Genomic DNA, 21,866 nt, shown 5'->3' with positions numbered 1-21,866 from the left:
TATAAGTGAGAAAATTCTTCTATAAACATACATGTCAACATTCTAATTTTCAAATATTTTATAAATCACACACACATTTGGAAAATTATAAAAATTCACATAATTGCACGTAAACAGAAGGCCATATGTCTTGTTATTCTTCATTTTGCCTCATATTGTTTCAGTGTTTCTAATGTGAAATACACAATATCTTCAGCTGTGCATATATATGTGTGATTTGATGTTAATTACATCAAATTTTAGCCTTATACATTGAATGACTATAAGATTTGTCCTTTGGTTCCAAATGCTACCACCTTCTTCCCCAAATACTATACAAGTATGGTGGCTAGCCACAACACTTGGAAACAAAAGTATTAGCAAATTATTTGTTGCTTGTTGTAGACTAATTAACAAAAATTTTGCTGAGAAACAGTGGAAAAATGCAAGCTGTTCTTTTAGTAAGGAATTGGGGTCTTTTAAAACTCAAAAGTTTTCTATAAACTCTTGCTGTTTGGAAAATAAGTACACACACACACACATACACACACACACACACACACACACACACACACACACACACACATATATATATATATATATATATATTTGAAACATTGATATGTTGTCCCTTATTCTCACTAACTTACAAAGTGAATATATATTATTTTTAAGATTATAAGAATATATAATTATGAATATATTATCCCTCTTGAGAAAAGCAAATTTTGGAAAACTAATGAATAGAAGGTAGCATTTGAAAAGAACAATTTCTATATTATAGTTTATTAATTGTTATGTGAGAGAGGTTATAAAATTAAATGAGTCTATTACATATTAAGATTGAAATAAATTTATATCTATCTTGAGGATAAAATACAGTAAAAATAAAATAATTATTTCCATAATAAATGTATGTTGAATGTATGAGTTTTAATTTTTAAAGTTTATCCAAGACAAATGGACTAGAGAAATTGCTCTTCTCTGGATGAATTCATTTTCTTGGGAATTACCAAGAAGTAAAATGAAAGTGGCCCTCTTTACCACATTACTACTTGTATAGCTCATCAATTTATTGACCAATCTTGAGATGATAATCTTAATTAGAGTGAACACACAGCTGTACACACCCATTTACTTTTTTCTCAGCCACCCCTTTTCCTCTGACCTTTTTTATTCCACTGCAATTGGACCCAAAATGCTGGTGGATCTTTTAGTTGAGGAAAATTCAATTTCCACAGTTGGATGTGCACTGCAGTTCTTCACTCTCTGGGCCTTTGTAGATTCCAGTGTCTATTACTGGCAGTGATGGCCTATGACAGATACCAGGCCATCAGTAACCCATTGCTCTACACAGTAAACATGTCCAGCAGGCTGTGCTCCCTCCTGATGGCTGGGATTTACGTGGTAGGAATAACAGATGCTTTGATACATACAACCCTGGCCTTCAGTTTGTATTTCTGTTGGTCCATGAGATCAACCACTTTTTTTTGTGATGTTGCTCCTCTTCCATTAATTTATTGCTCAGATACAGAGGCGAATGTGTCAGCTATATTCACAATTTTTAGGATTACTGAACTAAGTACAATTTCTGGGTTTCTTGTCTCTTACTCCTACATCATCTCATCAGTCTTAAAGATCTCCTGTGATGATCAAAGGTCCAAAGCTTTCTCTACCTGTGCCCCTCACCTGACTGCATTTGCAATTTTTCAGGGAACTCTACCCTTTATGTACTTTCATCCGAGTTCTTCCTACTCTCTAGATCAAGACAAAATGACACCATTGTTTAACAGCCTGGTGATTCCAATGTTGAATCCTCTGATTTACAGTCTGAGGAACCAGGATGTGAAAAAGACACTTAAAGAGTTAAAGACAAAAAGGTGACTTTATATCAACTTCAGATGTAACTGTACAGGTTTACTTTTAATTTATTCTCCATCACAAAAAAATGCATCATGTACTAATTTATAACAATATATCGACAAGCTTATCATCTAATGTTAGAAAATATTGCTTCTATTTATACTTAGTTTTCAACAAACATCATGATATATTCCCTCATTGTAGAAATTTAACTACCAATCTCCATTATGCTCAAATTGCATGTATCTATCCTTTACTCAATGTCAAATTTAATATGATGTAGTGTATTATTCATTGATTTGGGGAGATTTAGATTTTTTAAGCTACCTATGCAGCTTACTTGCTTATGTGGCATTGATATACATATGTAAACATATATATATATATATATATATATATATATATATATATATATATATATGTGTGTGTGTGTGTGTGTGTGTGTGTGTGTGTGTGTGTGTGTGTGTGTGTTTGTGTGTGTGTGTGTGTGTGTGTGTAAATACATATATATTTAATGTATACTATCATAGTTACATACATTTGAAAGAAGTCTATATGCATAAATTTATTGACTTAGCACCACAGCAAACCCTCTAATCCAATTTTAGGATAGCTTCTTTTTAAGAGGTAGATACTCTGTCTCTTCAGAAAGAAAAAAGATACTTGTCGGGTATGGGAAATAGTCTGTGTCATGATTTTTATGGCTGATTCTCTGCTATGGTAACAGGTATGTTTTAAAATCAATTATGTTTGATTAACACAAGTATCAGTCTTGGTAATAAATCTGTGTGTGCTAGAAGTATCATCTGTCATGTCCACCACTGGCTCCTTATTTATTCTTTTGTTTTCTCCCTCAGTCCTAAGCGTTCATTGATTTGCAACCATTTCTTAAATTTCTACATAAAATGAAAAAATATGAATTTTCACTTGCTGAAACACTGAATGACCCTAATTATGAAAATATCAAAATCATAGCTACAAAACAACAGGAAAAACAAATAGCAAAATATAACTCCACATAATTTGAAATTTAGGGAATTCCCATTTCCCATTGTCATAAAAATTTTACAAAGAAGAATGGTGTATTATATGTTCATAAATATACACTTTAGGGCTTGAAGAAAGTACCAAATAAAGTTGTGGATGCAAATCTAAAATAATTCTAGATAATTATGTTGCTGAGTGATTAACCTTTTTGTAACATATTCTGGATATTTAGTACCTAGCATAAAATAAATTGAGGCTTAAAGTGATTCATTTTGTTTACATAAAGAAAAATACTTTACTATCTTGTCTTTTATTTTGAATATTCAGAAACCTATGAATTAATATATTCTCAGTAATTTATATATAATTTTTCTGGCATTTGTTTTTATCTAGAACAAGTTTCAGAAATGATTTTTTTTACTGAATAAAGGAATGTACTGGTATACCTTTCTCATAGAGTTTTGAATTAGATTTCTTGTGGTTGAAGCTCTAAAAATTCTTTGTGAAAAATTTTTGTTGTAGATGTAAGTTTAAAGTATACTGATGATTTTCTCTTTTTTCAGTCACATTACAAGTTCTAAAGTTTTCTAGTATCATTCAGTTTTACCAGTATCAGTAGCCAATGAACTTGTTTCAGAATTGAAGACCTAGTGTTGCTCTGTTTCATGATGTGGCACATTATGGTATATCAGCAAATGCAATTCATGTGATTCCATTCAGGTCCAGGTGTTTGAGCTGATGGATATTTGGATACTAAGATTGATAATCATCTGATTCTGACAGTGTTCATCAAGTGATTACAAGAAATTCTAAGGGACTCTCTAAACATGGAGTTGGGAGGAGCAAAGAGTTCATCTCAGAAAGTTAAAGATAATGGTAGAGAGAAGGCTTTAACTTTCAGGTATAAGATGGGTGTTAGGCTCAGCATCATTCTGAACACATGTCAAGACCAGCGGAAACACTTAGATCTACTCCTATACTGTGCACACTTTGAGCTCAATGAGCCCCATCTTCCTAGCACAGCCTCTGTTCTGTTCATAAGGCTTCACTGTGCTGCAGTGTGATGTCCGCCAAAAGCCTGCCCATGTGTCAGTGTCATAAGAGATGTCAGAGAACAGCTAACTAGAAACTAATTTTACCAGAAAAAAATCGGTCAATATATACTAAAAATAATCCATCATCCTTCACACATGGAAATCTGGAGAATGTAGAACTTAGTTGACCAGTCCCACATCAGAAATCAAGATGTAAATTCGAACACTGCTGAAATTGTTAAAAGGTATAAAGCATATAAAATGGCTAGCTTAGGTGCCAATGAGAAAAACCCTGATAATCAATACGGGAGTACCAAGCCTGGACACTACTAAAAAATGAACTTCATGGAGGTCAAACCAAAGAAAATTCAGATACAAATAGTTCCTAATATTTATAGATACTTTTTTCAGGATGGAGTGAAAATTTCCCACCTAAGCATGAGACTGTGCAAATGACAACAAAGAATTCTTCAGGGGTATGATTTTTTTAAATTAATGGGGTCAAAAAAAGGACCTATATTTGTGTCCCAGGTAAGAAGATAGAGATTAGCTAATATTCTTGGGACTGAGTGGAGACTTCATTGTACTTATAGACCCCATAGTACAGGATTGGTACATTAGATAAAGAGAACCCTAAAACAAACTGTAGATACTGACAGTGACTGGATGACTCTTATTTCCTTCATTCTTTATAGAGAACAAGACTCCAGAAACCAGATGAGACTTACCCCTTTTAAAGTTATGTTTGTTTGTTTTTTTAACTTTATTTTAAAAAACAAAGATAAAAGAAAAAAATTAAACATTTTTGCATAAATGTATACAAATACAATTGTGTCAGTACTTGGCTTTTTTTTTTTCTTTCTTTTTTTAAGGTATGATACTCTGCATTAAGGTCTTACTAGTTACAATGAGCAAAAAGTACATGTAAAACAGGATGTAACCCGGAATTAGTCAACGTTTTCTTGGTGTGTAAGGATTGTAAGGATTGAACATGACTATATTTTTTGTTTTGTTTTCATTATTTCTTGGACTTCACACAGTCTGTGAGTTGTTTCTGGGGCAGTGTGAGCCTCTGGGGTTAGCATCCCACTATCAGTGACTGCATATTATGTCTCTTCTTTTGTGACTGGGTTATCTCACCCAGGATGATATTCTCTAGGTGAAACCATTTTCTTAAGAATTTGGTTAAGTCATTGTTTCTGATGGCTGAGTAGTACTCCATTGTGTAAATGTACCACAATTCTTGTATTCATTCATCTACTGAAGGACATCTGGGTTCTTTACAGCTTCTGGCTATTATAAATAGAGCCGCTATGAACATTGTGTAGCATGTACCTTTGTGGTATATTGGAGTGACTATGGGGTATATGTTGGGATTCTGTAAACCCCACCCCTCAGTTACTTAGCAACAGCCAGGTATACCCCACCTCTCAATTACCCAGCAGTGGCCAGGTATGCTCCGCCCCAGTGACCTGACACTATAAAAGAGCTGCTTGACCCCTCCTCTCTCTCTTGGCCTCTCTTGCCCTTGTGCTCTCTTGCTCTTCCTTTTCCCTCCCCCCCTCAGTCCCACGTGCTCATGGCCGGCCTCTACTCCTCTACTCCTCTACTTCTCTCTCTCTCTCTGCCTCTACCACCCTCTTAACTCTCCCATGACCTAAATAAACTCTATTCTGTACTAAACTGTTGTGTGGCTGGTCCCTCAGGGAAGGGATTCCCAACATGGACCTCCCAGAGGCATCTCCCTTGCCCTCAGACCTTGCCGCACCCCCATGGGCTATATGCCCCCCACTCTCTTCATCCTTCCCCTAACATTGGTGCCGTGACTCGGATCATCATCCTTTCACAACATTGGTACCCTGTGACTTTTCCTTACATTGGTGCCCCGTGTGAGGAGGTTAGATTTCCTCACAACCAGATAATCTCTTTCCTTTCCGAGACTTTTAACAACCTTGGATTGGTGCCAGCATGACTCAAGAAAATGCAGGTTCTCATCCTGATGCTCACTAGCACAAGACCCGGTAAGCTCCCTCCCCACATCGGTCAGAGTAAGCATTCAAGAGGTCCCAGGGAAGTGTTCCTGAACTACCCCTGAGGACAGATGCTTTTACTGACCTTCATTCTAGGACTTTTTCCCTTGAGACACCCCTCCTCTTTTTACTAGACCCAGGCCAGGCCTGGATCTCCTTCTGGAGCACCGCCTCCAAGGAGCGCTGCCTCTGCTTTAACCCCACTGCAGCCTCTCACCCAGAGGCCGCCTCTGTGGAGCACAGCCTCCAAGTTTTGCGCCCCCATGGCAGCTATACCTACCCTCACCCATGGGATTGTTTTCGCCGCCTTTGTCCCTATTTCCTGGGATGCTTTAGCTTAATTTACAGTGATCAGAAACCAATAAACTGCACTCCCTTCCTAGCAATCTGTTCTGTGTGAAGGTCTGTCCCTGCTCCTAGCCTCTGCTTGAGACTGTTTGCTAGACCTAGCTGTTCCCAGACCACATGGTCTTTCTCCGTCCTTGTCTCTGTCCCAGACTCTTTGTCCGCTGGGACCCAGTGGGCAGGCATCTGGTTCTGCAGAAGGCTCAGCCTTGGTTGCTTGGGCCTGCGGCAGGAATCCAGAGCTAGTAGAGCCTGCTGAAGGTGGGCTTCCTGAAAGGAGCAGCAGCCTGGGACACACCTCCCGCAGGAGCTTCAGAGCAGGCTGATGTGCCATAGGCCTAGTGCCCCAGGCTCCGGCCGCTCCCTAGGGGCAGTGAACAGAAGGGTGGCGATTGGGTTTCTGCAGGGACCCTGGCCCTGCTGGCAGTCCCTAGGGAAACCATGAAAGCAGGCCTCCTAGTAAGCAGCCGCCTGCCTAGCAGATCACACATGTGGTCCCCTGCCATGGCAGCAGCACAGGTACTGCCTGCCTGCCGAGGGGCGGGGTGGCCCGCCCCCTTGCCGGAACACCTAGCCTTGCCCTGCTGCCACAGTACCAAATCCCCTCCCTGTATGTGAGTGCCTCCAGTGCCCCAACTGCACTTTCTCACCTGTGTGCAATAGTGCCTGTCTTGTGCATGTTTTGTTTCCCTTTATTACTTTCAATCGTATTCTGCCTGCTAGATTAAAAGTTTTATTTATTCTAAGCCAGATTTCTGACTGCATTGACAGCTAAGGTAACTGCAGTTTAACTATATATAAAAAAAAAAAAAAAAAAAAAAAAAAAAAAAAAAAAAAAAAAAAAAAAAAAAAAACAGATTTCTATTTTCTAACAAGTAGCTCAGATATATGGTTACTTTCTTATGTAAGCTCTGGTTCCATTAATGCTTCATGTTTCCTCTTGCTAAACTTCCTTTTCCACTACATACAATTCTTGCTCCTTCTGCTCCATAAAGGCTCATCTTAAAAATGTTTATGTTGTTAACTCATGTTGTTATCTCTTATAAGCTACAATCAGATCTACCTCCAATAGACCAAATAAGACTCCACCCAGATAAGTACATCTGCCTAAAGCTCACTACCTATTCTAAAAGGTGGGATTCCTCTAGATTTCAAATGTATATCTAAAATGTTTCTTTCTTTACTGAGGTAGTTAAACCAAACCTGCACAAGGACCTAGATTTTCTCGCGACCGGTCCTTGCCGGCCACCCTGGCCCACCTCATCGGGCTTGGCATAGCCTCGGCTGCATGGCTGGCGCTGCGGTTGCCTATTCCTCTTAACCGACGCCACTGCCTCGAGTTCCCGTACTGTTTCTCGTTCCGCTGACCGCCGCTGTCTCCTTGCCGCCACCGCTGCTGCTACCGCTGCCGCTGTCATGTGCCACAGCTGCCTCTCCGTCTGCCGCCATGGCTGACTTGCCAACAGCTGCCCAACTCACAGACTTCCAACACGTGAGTTGTCGCCATTACTGAAGCTCTAGACACTTGCTGGCCACTGCTCCACCATGTGTGCCAATAGCTCCCACCACATGGGCCGCTGAGATAGATCAGCCACACACCACACGGTTTCACTTTTCTTGATACCAGATTGTGGCTAAAGCTCCCGCACAAACACTGGCAAATTGGTAGAGACTGTCACTCCAGTTGGCAGAGAGAATCCCCGATTTCCCAAAAAGGCCTGGCCAGCCTTTGCGGGCAAAGAGGGTTACTTCTCTATAGCCACAGTTTTGAGACAGACATTGACCATTGAGAAGGTCCCGTCGGGAGTGCCCTTCACTCTTTATCCCTTCCCCCAGGGCTCTAAGCAGCTGGTTCACTCAGCCGAAGTTTAGTCCTGGCGAGGGCACTCTCTGCCAGATCCAGGATCTTGCGAAGCCACCAGGAGTCCGAGTGACGACTCGTGACCCCTGCGCATAGGCGAAACTTTTCTACCGAGTTTCATCCACTGGGACGCTGGATTGGATGGCTCCATAGCCCCCTCCCTGTACCTTCCCAATGGAAAACTCAATGTCTCAAAACGGGTCACCAGGCTCCCCACTGGGATGTCTCCTGGAAAATTCCAAATCTCTAACACTGATACCTCAGCTAAAGACATCTAAATTGGTACACCTCTACAACAATGTTTGGACTCAGTATCTGCTAGATAATGACTCAAAATGGCCAAAAAATGGCACCCTAGACTCATTAATTTTATGAGACCTTCACTCATACTGCCGAAGATCTGGTAAATGGAAAGAGGTTCCCTGTGTACAGGCATTTGTCTATCTCCGCTCTAGTTCTTCTCTGTGTTCTTGTAACCCCACTCACCTCCTTTTAGCAATGAGGCAATAAGGCAGATGACACCACAGCTCTCGATCCAGCCAACAACGAGCCATCGCCGCAAAATCCAAACCTCTACCTCAGCTTCTACTCATGTTATTCTAAGCTTTTCAAACTCCCCTCCACAGCCAGACTCACATGTAGATGTGGACACGCCATCCAGCCTCAAGCACCACTGCCGGTGCCCCTTTCCTCCTTTCTGTCCTCTTCTGCGCCACAATCTTATAGTCTGATGTTCCATGCTTTACTATGAGTCTCACTAATAATTTACTTCCTGGGGAAAGCCAGCGAGTTTGGGAGCAGAAAAAGTGCATGCAGACGAGATCCATCAAACAGATAGACACTAACTTAGATACTAAAAATCCAAAAGGTAAACAACTTCTAATGACCTATTTCTTTTCCCAGAGCTACCCCGACATAAGAGACTAGCCTAAAAGCTTGAGGGGGAACCCCTAACTCCACAGACAGAAGTCTTGGTGCTGGCCTTTAAAGTGTACCATGGAAAACGTAAAAAGGCTCACAAATACCATATATTGGCAAAGGCTTCCCGACCAGCCCCAGCCACTGCTACACCACCAGGCCCCTTCTACAGATGTGGTTAATAGGTCATTGGGTGAAAGCTTGCTCCAGCCCTCACAAGCCAAGAGGCCATGTCCTAAGTATGATCCAGAGGAACATTGGGCTGTTGATTGCCCTGTGTCACGCAAGACAGAGGGACATCATGCCCAAATAATCCTCCAGCCTTCTAGGCTTGGCTATGGACAACTAAAGAGGCCCAGGCTCCCTTGACCTGACCACTGCCATCACGAACAGGGAGCCACGGGTAGCTATCATGGTATGTGAGCAGCCCATCTCCTTCCCCTTGGACACTGGGGCCACTTATTTGGTTCTGACGGAGTTTTGGGGACCTACATCTCCCTCTCATTTTCCTATTGTTGGGTAAGACACCTTACCTTCCTCACCAGATTCCAGCACTCACTTACATTTTTAGGGGTGTACCTCTCAGTCATTCCTTTTGGTAGTTTAGTGCCAACATGTCCTGTCCCTTTATTGGAGAAGAGATCTAGCTAAGTTGGGAGCCTCTATTTCTTTTGCTCCCCCCCCATTTGCCTGAACCCAAGCTCGCTAGCAACCCCTCTGCTTCTTCTATCCAGTCAACCTACTAACACAAACATGTTTCCTTTACCAGTGTCTCAGGTAGATCCCCGAGTCTGTTACTAAACACTCTTCTGTTGTCATCCAATTACTAGACCCTACCAGGACCCTTTTAAGGTGATTCTTGAGACACCTGCAGCTCTTTTACCACATCCAAGACCCATGAGATCCCAGGTGGGAGACAGAAGTTGTTGGTAAGCTCTACTGTAAAAAACCAGCCAGAGTCCCCCCTGTAAGTACTATCAACATCCAGCTGCCCTTATTCTGACGTTGCCATGACTCCACACCTTTCCCCTATCCCTCTTCATGGCATGGCAAGTCGTTTTAAAATATTCAGGACACATTATAGTAATTTGCTCTGAACCTTATCAATCTTCTGTCTACTTCAACGACAAACAAAAAATTTCTAATCAAACTAATAATTAGTTCCTGTTACAGGATTACCAGCCACTGTCCATAGAGGAGCCTGATGTGAACATCTGCCAAGTGGATCCCGATGGTGAAAGCCAGCTGCACCCCCTTACGACGCTCCAAGACAGCAGGAAGTAGCCAATGAGACTCGATGCCCCATTCCCCTTTCACCATCGGCCTCTCGCTCCCTTTTGTCTCCTTTTTATAATAAGAAAAGGGGAGGATTGGCGGCATTAGGACTGCTCCTGAAAAATCTTTCTTTCTTCCAAACCAAATGCACTTAATCTCTACCTATAATGTATACACATGTGTGTGTTCCAGCATCTTGTCAAGTCCAGGTGTTTATTACATCTAGAACAGCTCCAGAGAAGCAACCTACAGATGCTTCAGCCTTCTCTCTCAGACACAGACGCTTCCACTGGACCTGTTACTTCTGACCTATCCTCAGATGGTTCCACAGACCATGGACAACAAGGAAACAGCCAACTCTTAAGACTAGACAAACATCCCTACCCCCACTTTTCTGGACTCTCAAAAAACATCGCCCCAAACAAGCATAAAGCAGTCAAGAGATCACAACGACCCTGTTCCTGGTCCACCATCGCCTCTAATTTATCTTTTTTAATTAAAAAAAATGGGGGAATGTTGGGATTCTGTAAACCCCACCCCTCAGTTACTTAGCAACAGCCAGGTATACCCCACCTCTCAATTACCCAGCAGGTATGCTCCGCCCCAGTGACCTGACACTATAAAAGAGCTGCTTGACCTCTCCTCTCTCTCTTGGCCTCTCTTGCCCTTGTGCTCTTGCAGACTTGCTCTCCCTTCTCCCTCCCCCGCCTCTGTCCCACGTGCTCATGGCCGGCCTCTACTCCTCTACTCCTCTACTTCTCTCTCTCTCTCTGCCTCTACCACCCTCTTAACTCTCCCATGACCTGAATAAACTCTATTCCGTACTAAACTGTTGTGTGGCTAGTCCCTCAGGGAAGGGATTCCCAACATGGACCTCCCAGAGGCATCTCCCTTGCCCTCAGACCTTGCCGCACCCCCATGGGCCATATGCCCCCCCACTCTCTTCATCCTTCCCCTAACATTGGTGCCGTGACTCGGATCGTCATCCTTTCACAACATTGGTGCCCTGTGACTTTTCCTTACAGTATATGCTCAGAAGTGGAATAGCTGGATCTTCAGGTAGTACTATGTCCAATTTTCTGAGGTATCGCCAGACTGATTTCCAGGGTGGTTGTATTAGTTTACAACCCCACCAACAGTGGAGAAGTGTTCCTCTTTCTCCACAACCTCGCCAGCATCTGCTGTCATCTGAGCTTTGGATCTTGGCCAATCTGACTGTTGTGAGGTGGAATCTCAGGGTTGTTTTGATTTGCATTTCCCTGATGGCTAAGGATGTCGAGCACTTCCTTAGATGTTTCTCAGCCATTCGATATTCCTCAATTGAGAACGTTTTGTTTAGCTCTGTACCCTGTTTTTTAATAGGGTTGTTTGATTCTCTGGTGTCTAGCTTTTTGAGTTTTTGTATACCTTGGATATTAGGCCTCTATCTGATGTGGAGTTGCTAAAGATCTTTTCCCATTCTGTTGGCTGCCATTTTGGTTTCTTGACCAAGTCCTTAGCCTTACAGAAACTTTGCAATCTCATTAAGTCCCATTTGTTAATCTTTGACCTTAGAGCTTGAGCCATTGTTGTTTTGTTCAGGAGATTGTCTCCTGTGCCTATGTGTTTTAATGTTTTCCCTACTTTCTCATCTAATAGTTTCAGTGTATCTGGTTTAATGTGGAGATCTTTGATCCATTTACACTTGACCTTTGTACAAGGAGATAAGAAAGGGTCTATTTTCATTCTTTTGCATGCTGAGTGCCAGTAAAGTTATGTTTGGTTCTTCTACTGGCAGAAGTTATTGCGATCTTGAGCAATCCAAGAGTGCACAAAAATGTTTGTCTTCTTGCTTTCTACAAACCAGATCCACCACTGAAACTCTACCAACTTTAACCCAAATATTGTTTTGTATGCAAAAGACACAGCCAGAGATCTCTAGAGCTTTGCTGAAAGGGTTCCTGTGCTACAGAGATACAGTATTGATTCACTGCATATCCAATTGCAGTTGAAGAATTCCCTGGTCAACAGGAGTAGTATACAGCCTCAAGACTGCCTTTGTCTGCCACATATGGGCCCCTACACATGCCCCAGGGACACTTCAAAGACATAGCCTTGTTACTATGTTCATAAAACTTTAGGAAGGCCCATAACTGGGCCTTCTAGTAACAAAAAACAAATGAGGGATGAGAGGGCAAATCTTTTAAGTTCAGGATCCATTTTAAAGGACCTGACCTGAGTTTGAACTCAGGTAAACAAGCAGGGTGGCTTCTAGCTTTAGTTTCTAAGGTACCCAACAAAACCTGAGACTAGATTCCATTTCTAGGATAATCTGCAACAAGACCAGTGTCTCAAAGTTACACCCTCAATGAGAAGAGTGTCTTCAGGTTATTCCCCCATCAAACTTTCACATCCAGATTACAAGGCCACCCTCTGACTAAAAACCACAAATACAGATAAAAGCAGAAATTATAATGACAAATGGGATTTAATGAGATTGCAAAGTTTCTGTAACTCTAAAGACACTGTAAGAAAACAAAATGGCAGCTAACAGAGTGGGAAAAGATTTTTACCAACCCCACATCGGATAGAGGCCTAATATCCAAGTTATACAAAGAACTCAAGAAGCTAGACAACCCTATTAAAAATGGGGTACAGAGCTAAACAAAAAGTTCTCAATTGAGGAATATTGAATGGCCGAGAAGCATCTAAAGAAATGCTCTACATCATTAGCTATCAGGGAAATGAAAATAAAAACAACCCTGAGATTCCACCTCACACCAGTCATAATGGCTAAGATCAAAAATTCGGATGACAGAAGATGCTGGCAAGGATGTGGAAAAAAAGGAACACTTCTCCACTTTTGGTGGGGTTGTAAACTGGTACAACCACTCTGTAAATCAGTTTGGCAATTCTTCAGAAAATTGGACATAGTCCAACCTGAAGACCCAGTTATTCCACTTCTGGGCATATACCCCAGAGAATCTCCAACATACAACAAAGACACATGCACCACACTGTTCATAGCAGCCCTATTTATAATAGCCAGAAGCTGGAAAGAACCCAGATGTCCTTCAGTAGATGAATGGATACAAAAATTGTGATACATTTACAGAGTGGAATACTACTCAGCTATCAAAAACAATGACTTTATGAAATTCTTAAGAAAATTGATGCATCTAGAGAATATCATCCTGAGTGAGATAACCCAGTCACAAAAGAACAGACATAATATGCAGTCACTGATAATTGGATACTAACCCCAGAAACCTCTGAACACCCCAGAATCAACTCACAGACTATATGAAGTTCAAGGGAAAATAAAATAAAATAAAATGAAAAACCATTATGCTTATCTTTACACACCAAGAAAACTTTGACTAATTCCAGGTTACATCTTGTTGTACATGTACTTTATGCTCATTGAAACTAGTAAGTTCTTAATGCACACTATCAAACCTTAAAAAAAAAAAAAAAAAAAAAAAAGCACTGACAAAAATGTATTCTTATACTTTTATGCAAAAATGTTTAAAATCTTCATTTATCTTTGTTCTTTAAAATAAAGTTATTCAATAAAAAAAGAAAATAAGGATAATATATGAAATTTATAAATAAACAATTTAAAATAAAAAAAAATTATGATATGACTCCTAGCACAAGGCAATTCTGTTAAAGAAAACAGTAGTTTCTCAATTACATAATTGCACACTTACCACATAACCCCACATTGTTACTTACTATAAAACTTTGCCCCAATTGATATAAATATTCAGGACTCACCCATTAGTAAAATAGTTCTCCTTGGTGATAGTATACTGGGAAGGGGAAGTGAGGGTGTCCCAAGATAGCTGGAATAAAGACAATGATATAAATTACATTATATCACCCTTTCTCTACTTTACTTTTTTTTGGGGGGAGGGGTCTGGATCACTAACATCTCCTGGCACTACAATTCCACCCACATAGAGCTGTGTGCATTATTATTTATAGGGTTTGGTTTTTGAGAAACAAACCAAAAAAAAAAAAAAAAAAAAGATAAGTTAAAAAAAAAAAAAAAAAAAAAAACAATATAATGGTCTCCCCAAGAACTTAGGGATTGCCAGCACAAACATGATAAACTTGATTCTGCAGCTGTGATCAACCTTAAGATCATCCATTCTCATGCATAATTTTTGGGTTTTGAATGCTAAATATAAGAAAGAAAATTTAAAAGGGTGCTGTCTGTTCTCTGGAACTTGAATAGCAGCTATGAAGAGCTTCCCCCTTGTGAAGTGAATTTAAAATTAGAAACACACTAAAAATATTAAGTCCTAAGCATTGGAATGAAAAGGCAAGAAAGAAATTGAAGACCTCATAAGATAGAAAGATCTCTCATGGTCATGGATTGGCAGGATTATGTAGTAAAAATGGCCATTCAGCCAAAAGCAAACTACATATTGAATGCAATCCCCATTAAAATGCTAACTCAATACTTCATAGAGTTGGAAAGAGCAATTTGCAAATTCATTTGGAATAACAAAAAGCCCAGTATAGCAAAAAACTTTTCTCAACAATAAAAGAATTTCTGGGAAAATAATCATCCCTGAACTCAAGCAGTATTACAGAGCAATAGTGATTAAAAAAAAAAATGTAGGTTATTGGTACAGAAAAAGAAAGATAAATCAGTGGAATAGAATTAAAGTTATAAAAATGAACCCACATATAGTAACTTGATCTTTGAGAAAGGAGCTAAAACCATCCACTGGGGGGGGGGGGGAGCAGGTAGTCATTTCCAACAAATGGTACTGGGTCATCAATGGTCAGCATGTAGAAGAATGCAAATAGATCCATACTTATGGCCCTGTACAAAGCTCAAGTCCAAGTGGATCAAGGACCTCCACATAAAATCAGATACAATCAACCTAATAGAAAAGAAAGTGAGGAAGAGCGTCGAACACATGGGCACTGGGGAAATGTTTTTGAACAGAATACCAGTGGCTTTCCCTCAAAGATCAAGAATAGAAAATGGGACCTCATAAAATTGCAAAGCTTCTGTAAGGCAAAGGACACTGTCATTAGGATAAAGTGGTAACCAACAGAATGGGAAAAGATCTTTGCCAATCATACATCTGGTAGAAAAATAATATCTAATATATAAAAACAACTCAAGAAGTTATACTCTAGAGAATCAAATAGCCTTATTAAAAATTGGGCACAGAAAAAAATCTCAACTTAAGAATATTGAATGGCAAGGGGCACCTAAAAAATGTTCAAGATCCTCAGACATCAGGAAAATGCCAATCAAAACCAGCCTGAGATTCTACCTCACACCGATCAGAATGGCTAATGTAAAACATTCAGGTAATAGCAGATGCTGCCAAGAATGTTAAGGGGAACATTTCGCCATTGTTGGTGGGAATACAAACTGGTACAACTACTATGGAAATCAGTATGGGAGGTCCTAAGATAATTGGACATAATTCTACCTGAGGACCCAGCTGTAATACTCCTTAGCATACATTCAAAAGGTGTTTCAGCATATAACAAAAACACATGCTCTACTATATTCATAGCAGCGTTCTTTATCATAGCCAGAATCAGGAATGAAACCAAATGACCTTCCACAGAGCATTGTATATAGAAAATGTAGTACATTTACACAATTACATACTACTCAGCTATTAAAACAATGACTACATGAAATTCTTATGAAAATCGATGGAACTAGAAAATATCATCCTGAGTGAGGTAACCCAGTCACAAAAGAATACACATTGTATGCATCACTCATTGATAAGTGGATATTAGCATCCAAGCCCAGAATTCTCATGATACAATAACAAGAACATAAGGAGCATAGAAAGAAGACCAGCAAATTGATACTTCAGTCCTTCATTGAAGAGGGAACAGGATGATTGTGGGAGGTGGAGGGAAAGGGTGACCAGTAAAGGAAAAAGGACTGGGAAAAAACAAAGGTGCCACCATCAGGATCTAGAAGAGGTGTGAGAAAGGAAATGAGGGTTAAGAAATCAAACAAAATTATGAAGCAGGGAGAATGAGGAACTAGAAATAGCCACCAGAGGGTCCCAGACTCAAGGGAAACTTGAGGCTCCCAGGAGCCGGCAGAGATGACTTTAGCAGAAATGTAGAGAAAAGGGGGATGTAGATATTACAGAGACCTCTTCCAACAGATAGGCACAGCTTTTGATTGAGGGATGGAGACACCCACCCATCTCAAAGTTATTTTTTTCTTTTGTTTTATTATTTATTCAATTTTCTAAATTTACATTTCAAATGTCAGCTTCTTTCCAGGTTTCCCCTCCAGAAATCCCTTACTTCAAAATTTTTGAGCCAGAGATGTTCCTGTCCAAAGGAAGAACAGGGACAAAAAATGGTAAAAAGACTGAAGGAAGGATCTACTAGGGATCAATCCACCACGTCTGCAGACACCAAACCCAATATTGGCATGGTCAAGAGTTGCCTGCCAACATGAATCTAGTACTTCGGTTCCTGAGGAAGTCTGACCAACATCTCTCCAATGCATATATGGATTCTTGGAGCCAACCATCAAATAGATCCTTGGAGCTGGTGGTTTTTCTGGAAGAGCAGAGAAGTGTTGTGATCCCTTTGGAAGAATATAGTCTGGTCTGACCAACCAGTTCTCCCAAATTCAAGACCAATCAAGGAGTGAGCCTGGATGGATCCATGTAGCAGAGGATGGACTTGCCTGATAGAAACAAGATGGAAGGCCCTTGGTCTTGGGGATGCTTGAGGCCCCACTGAATGGGGATGGTGGATGTGTGGGGAGGAGTGTGTGAGTGTGAGGGAGCCCTTTTATAGTTGCTTTAAAAGAGAGGGAGAAGGGCAGATGTGGGATGGGTGGGGTTGGTGATGATATAAAAAAAAAATTAGGGGCTCTGAGACTTTTCCAGAACTCATTTTTGAAAAAGTAGACAAAGACAGAATTTACTAGAATGTGAGACACTAAAGACACAGAAATGGCTGAAGTCAGACTCAGAGACTTTCCAGTCATCCCAAGGCTATGAGATCCCGCCTGTGCCGGACAAATAAAAACAATGGCCCAGAGTAAGTCTCAGAAAAACCACATAATATACTGAATGATAGCATCTGGCTCTCTAGAAAGGCCTAGATAGGATTCCTGACACATGTCATAATTAGCTTATGCTCTAATCACCCAATTCTGAGAAACAAAACGAGAACAAAACTTCTCAAAGTTTTGCAATATATAAACAAGGTTCTGAAAATGTAAAAACTAAGTTATAGTGAACAGGTCAAGCTATACTGACCAAGCTGAGTTAAGACAAAACAAAAATGACAGCTTTAGAAAAGGCTCCCCTACCCCTCTCTGTAATGAATTTCAAGGAGAATGCAAATTGTCAGCAACCTTACTGCCAAAGTTCCTCCCCCTTTTCTCCCCCTTTTCTCTACTCTTTCTAAAAATTATACTATTAACTAATGACTAATGGTAAAGTAGTAGTTCACTCCCCTCACAATAAAAGTATAAAAGATGTGTGCTTTTTGAATTTGGGGTTGAATCTCCCTGCGAGGATGAACAACCTCATGTACATGGAATAAAAACCTCTTGTTATTATAGCAGTCTATTGTCTAATTATGTTCCGTGGGTCTTGATCCTGAGCTAAGACTCCTTGGATCTTACAACAGTAGAGAGGTAATCTGGAAGTGGGATAAAATGTGATGGGAGATTGGGTGAGAGTTTAATTGGGAACTGAGATATAAGGTGTAAACAAATGGAATGATTAATAATAAGAAAATCTTACTAAAAATCCTGTTTCCAATCTACCCTGGAGAGCTGCCGGCCAGGTGCCAGGAATTTAGCCCTCAACCACACCCTGCAAAAATCACTTCTTATCTGACAAAGTTTGCATTACAAATTTAGTTTTATTCTACTATTATCAGTCCCATGAGAATTTCTGGGGACTTCAGGGTCACAAAAGATTTACTGAAGATTTTCCCTTGGAAAAGTTTGTTAAAAAGGCAGGGTGGTGGTTGGTTAAGAGCACAAATACTGCTTTCACAGAACCTGTGTTCCATCCCCAAAACCCATAGGTGGCTCACAAATGTCCATAATTCCAGCTCCTATGTCTTCTGTGCTCCACAGATTCCAGCTATATATGTGGTAAAAACAAGCAAGCAAAACTCATGTTTGATCCTTTAATCTTAGCACTCTGGAGGTAGAGGGAAGAGGATCTCTGTGGGACCATCCTGGTTTACAGTTCTAGGATAGAAAGAAAGAAAGAAAGAAAGAAAGAAAGAAAGAAAGAAAGAAAGAAAGAAAGAAAGAAAGAAAGAAAGAAAGAAAAAGAAAGAGAGAGGGAGAGAGAGAGAGAGAGAGAGAGAGAGAGAGAGAGAGAGAGAGAGAGAAGGAAAGAAAGAAAAAAAGAAAGAAAGACACAAAGAAAGAAAGAAAGAAAAACACAAAGAAACAAAGAAAGAAGCAAAGAAAGGAAGAAAGGAAGAAACAAAGATAGATAGATACCAATAGACAGTTGACAAACATAGATCATGGTGAAATAAAAACCATCACTAACTGAGGGATAACTAGTGGTACTTAAGTACACTCTGGGCATTGGTGACACACACCTTTAATACCAGTACCAGGGCAAGCAGGTCTCTGAATACAGATAGGTCTATAGAATGAGTTTCAGGAAAGCCAAAATTATACAGTGAAACCCTGTCTTGAAACACTAAAAGAAAAAAATGTAAAATTATGTTTGCATTTTTGATAATACTATCCAGAAGTTATCTTGTAGGAAATTTTGAATTTATTACCATTTTTTGTAACTCCACCTGAGCCAGATTAAGTTAATTTTAGAGTTTTTCATTTTGTTGTACAAAAATTTAAATATGTAAAACAATGGAGTTCTAGAAATGGAAGAATAAGATTCTTGTTTTGCTAATGCCATTGTCCAACTGATAATGTTAAAGTTAAATTGAATCAGGAAGCATAACCCAAGCCTCATAGTAAGCCTTTTAAACATTTTAAGTGCCACATGTAGCAGATTTCATATCTCATTTTAAAAATTCTACTTGCTTTTAGTTACTTTATTTAGAGTTAACCTTGAATATATATAAAGGAAGCAAAAGCTTGGCCTTGTAAATGAATTAAACTTTTACTTAGTACAAAAAGAATTTGGTTATTTATAAGGTGATTGACCATTAACTTGCATGTCTTAATTATCCTTGAACAGTTTTGAACAAGTTAGTGACTTGCATGTATAAAATTACTATTTTGCTGTTTTAGGCACAACACTAATTTAATTTTTGTCATGCTGAGTATACCTGTTTAACTTTAGAAAGATCATCATATGCAAATCCTTCACATTTTGATGTTTCCTGGAGGTTTGCTGCTGCCTCCTTTGTCTCAAATGAAACTATAAAAAGAAGGTTCATTGACAAAGAAATTTTATAGGTGTTCCCTTTTAGCAATAAAAGCCACAGATGTTCCTTGCTTTCCTCCCAGACATGTTTTTCCTACTAGCATTTTCTCTCCCCCCCCCCCTTTTTATTGGAAATTTTCCCCAAATTCCATTCTCCCTGCCATTGCCTCCATGAAGGTGCTCTTTGTCCCAACCACCCTCTCCCACCTCAGCACCTTGGCATTCCCTTACACTGGGAAAATGAGCTTTTGCTGGAACAAAGGCCACTGATGTCAGAAAATGCTATCATTTGCTGCATGTGTACCTCGGGCCATGGGTCTTTCCGTGCGAACTCATTGGTTGGTGTTTTATTCCCTGGAAGCTGGGGTGGGTTTGGATAGTTGATAATTTTGTTCTTCCCATGAGGTTGCAGACCCATTCAGCTCCTTCAGACCTTTCTCTAGCTACTTCATTGTGGTCCTCATGTTCCATCTGACAGCTGCAAGTATCCTGCTCTTCATTAGTATGGCTCTGATAGAGCCTCTGAGGAGTCATCCAAAAAGCACTACTTGGCATCAGCAATAGTGCTTGGGTTTATTGAGCGCATATGGGATATATCCCCAGGTGAGGAAGTCTCTGGATGATCTTTTCTCCTATCCCTGCTCCTCTATTTGTCCCTGTATTTCCTCCCATGAGGCCAGAAAGTGGATGCCTCAGCCTACTAGCATTTTCTAGACACAGACCTGCAAACAGTTTAGCATTACTGCTGTTACATTGAAATTGGATTCCTTGTTTGTTAAATAAACAGAGCTGTGGGATTATATTAAGCCTTTTTGTCTCATTTTCATCACTATCTCCAAAGGCTTCCAGTCCCTTCCATTCCAACTTTCCTTTAACTAAATTCCATTCCCACATCCCTCATTCCCAAAACTTCCTTCCACTATACTCTTTCTACATTCACAATCCATCTGCATCATTCTTTTCTCAAGTTAGGTTTCTTGCAATGCTCAGTCCATTTCTACCCTTCATATAATTTATATATGAGATCAGTTAATATTGAGCACTAATCTTCCTAAGCTATATCCATTTTTGATGAGGATGTAAAAACTGGGGCTCCAAAGTTATTCATTATGACTCTAATACTGAATCTTTTTAGTCCCTAAAGTAAACTACCATCCCAATTTAAATAAATGAGTCAGGTAAAATATTTAGTGAATAAGAACATGTAATAAAAGCTGACTGGTTGGGTTATCAGCTGAACTCTTTAGAGCAGGTACAATTGTGGAATAAATGGAATTTTTGTGTAAACATAATCTTTGTCCATTTTAAGAATCATCTATAAAATCACTAACAGCAACTTCTGTAGGACATTAAAACATAATTTTTGAGGCTCTAGGGAACATACTGATGGAGTACACAGATACCCGGACTGTGTAGGCATCCTTAGGCTGCTGTGAACCGACTTCAGGATGACTGTGATCCTTACGCGGTAGAAGAGTCGAGCGACGAGGAGCCGGCTCTGAGCAGTTCTGAAGATGAAATGGATGTGCTTTTACATGGAACCCCAGACCAAAAACAAAAACTCATCCGGGAATGTCTTACTGGAGAAAGCGAATCATCAAGTGAAGATGAGTTTGAAAAAGAAATGGAAGCTGAACTAAACTCCACAATGAAGACAATGGAGGACAAGTTATCCTCGATGGGAACACGGTCTTCCTCAGGACTTGCCAAAGCGGGAGGAGTTACAACCAAGTACTATGATGAGATTTATTTTGATTCTGATTCTGAAGATTTTGACAAAGCAGTTACCACGCTCTTGGATTTCAAAGAGCACATCAGAAACAACAGCCTGTTCCAAACAGTGATGCTGTTTTGAATTGTCCAGCCTGTATGACTACCTTGTGCCTTGATTGCCAGAGGCATGAATCCTACAAGACTCAGTACAGGGCAATGTTTGTGATGAATTGTTCTATCAACAGAGAAGAGGTTCTAAGATATAAGAATCCAGAAAACAGGAAGAATAGGAGGAATGCTAAGAAGATGAAGTCTAATCTTGAAGATTCCACAGAGAAAAGAAGTGGAGGAAATCTATCACCTTGTCATGTGCACAGTGTTCAACTGAAGTGGCAGTCTATGACAAGGATGAAGTCTTTCATTTTTTCAATGTTTTAGCAAGCCATTCTTGAAAAGTGTAACAGGTAACTGCCCTGCTCAGTGT

At 40.0% G+C, this 21,866-nt stretch overlaps 2 pseudogenes across 2 annotated transcripts; both read left to right on the top strand.

The window, feature by feature from the left end:
* The first annotated feature begins 422 nt into the window (after positions 1-422).
* LOC308429237 (olfactory receptor 5W2-like) lies at positions 423-1,863 on the top strand (annotated as a pseudogene). The gene is made up of 2 exons: positions 423-440; positions 1,043-1,863. The product of its transcript is annotated as an olfactory receptor 5W2-like (transcript).
* Positions 1,864-7,685: 5,822 nt separating this feature from the next.
* Positions 7,686-21,834, top strand: LOC308429236 (E2F-associated phosphoprotein-like; annotated as a pseudogene). Its single transcript has 2 exons — positions 7,686-7,730; positions 21,096-21,834. The product of its transcript is annotated as an E2F-associated phosphoprotein-like (transcript).
* Positions 21,835-21,866: the final 32 nt, after the last annotated feature.

This window comes from Micromys minutus (assembly GCF_963924665.1).
Source record: "Micromys minutus genome assembly, chromosome: 13".
NCBI lineage: Eukaryota > Metazoa > Chordata > Mammalia > Rodentia > Muridae > Micromys > Micromys minutus.
Note: the sequence above shows the minus strand (reverse complement) of the source record. Positions and strands in the feature narration are given on the sequence as shown.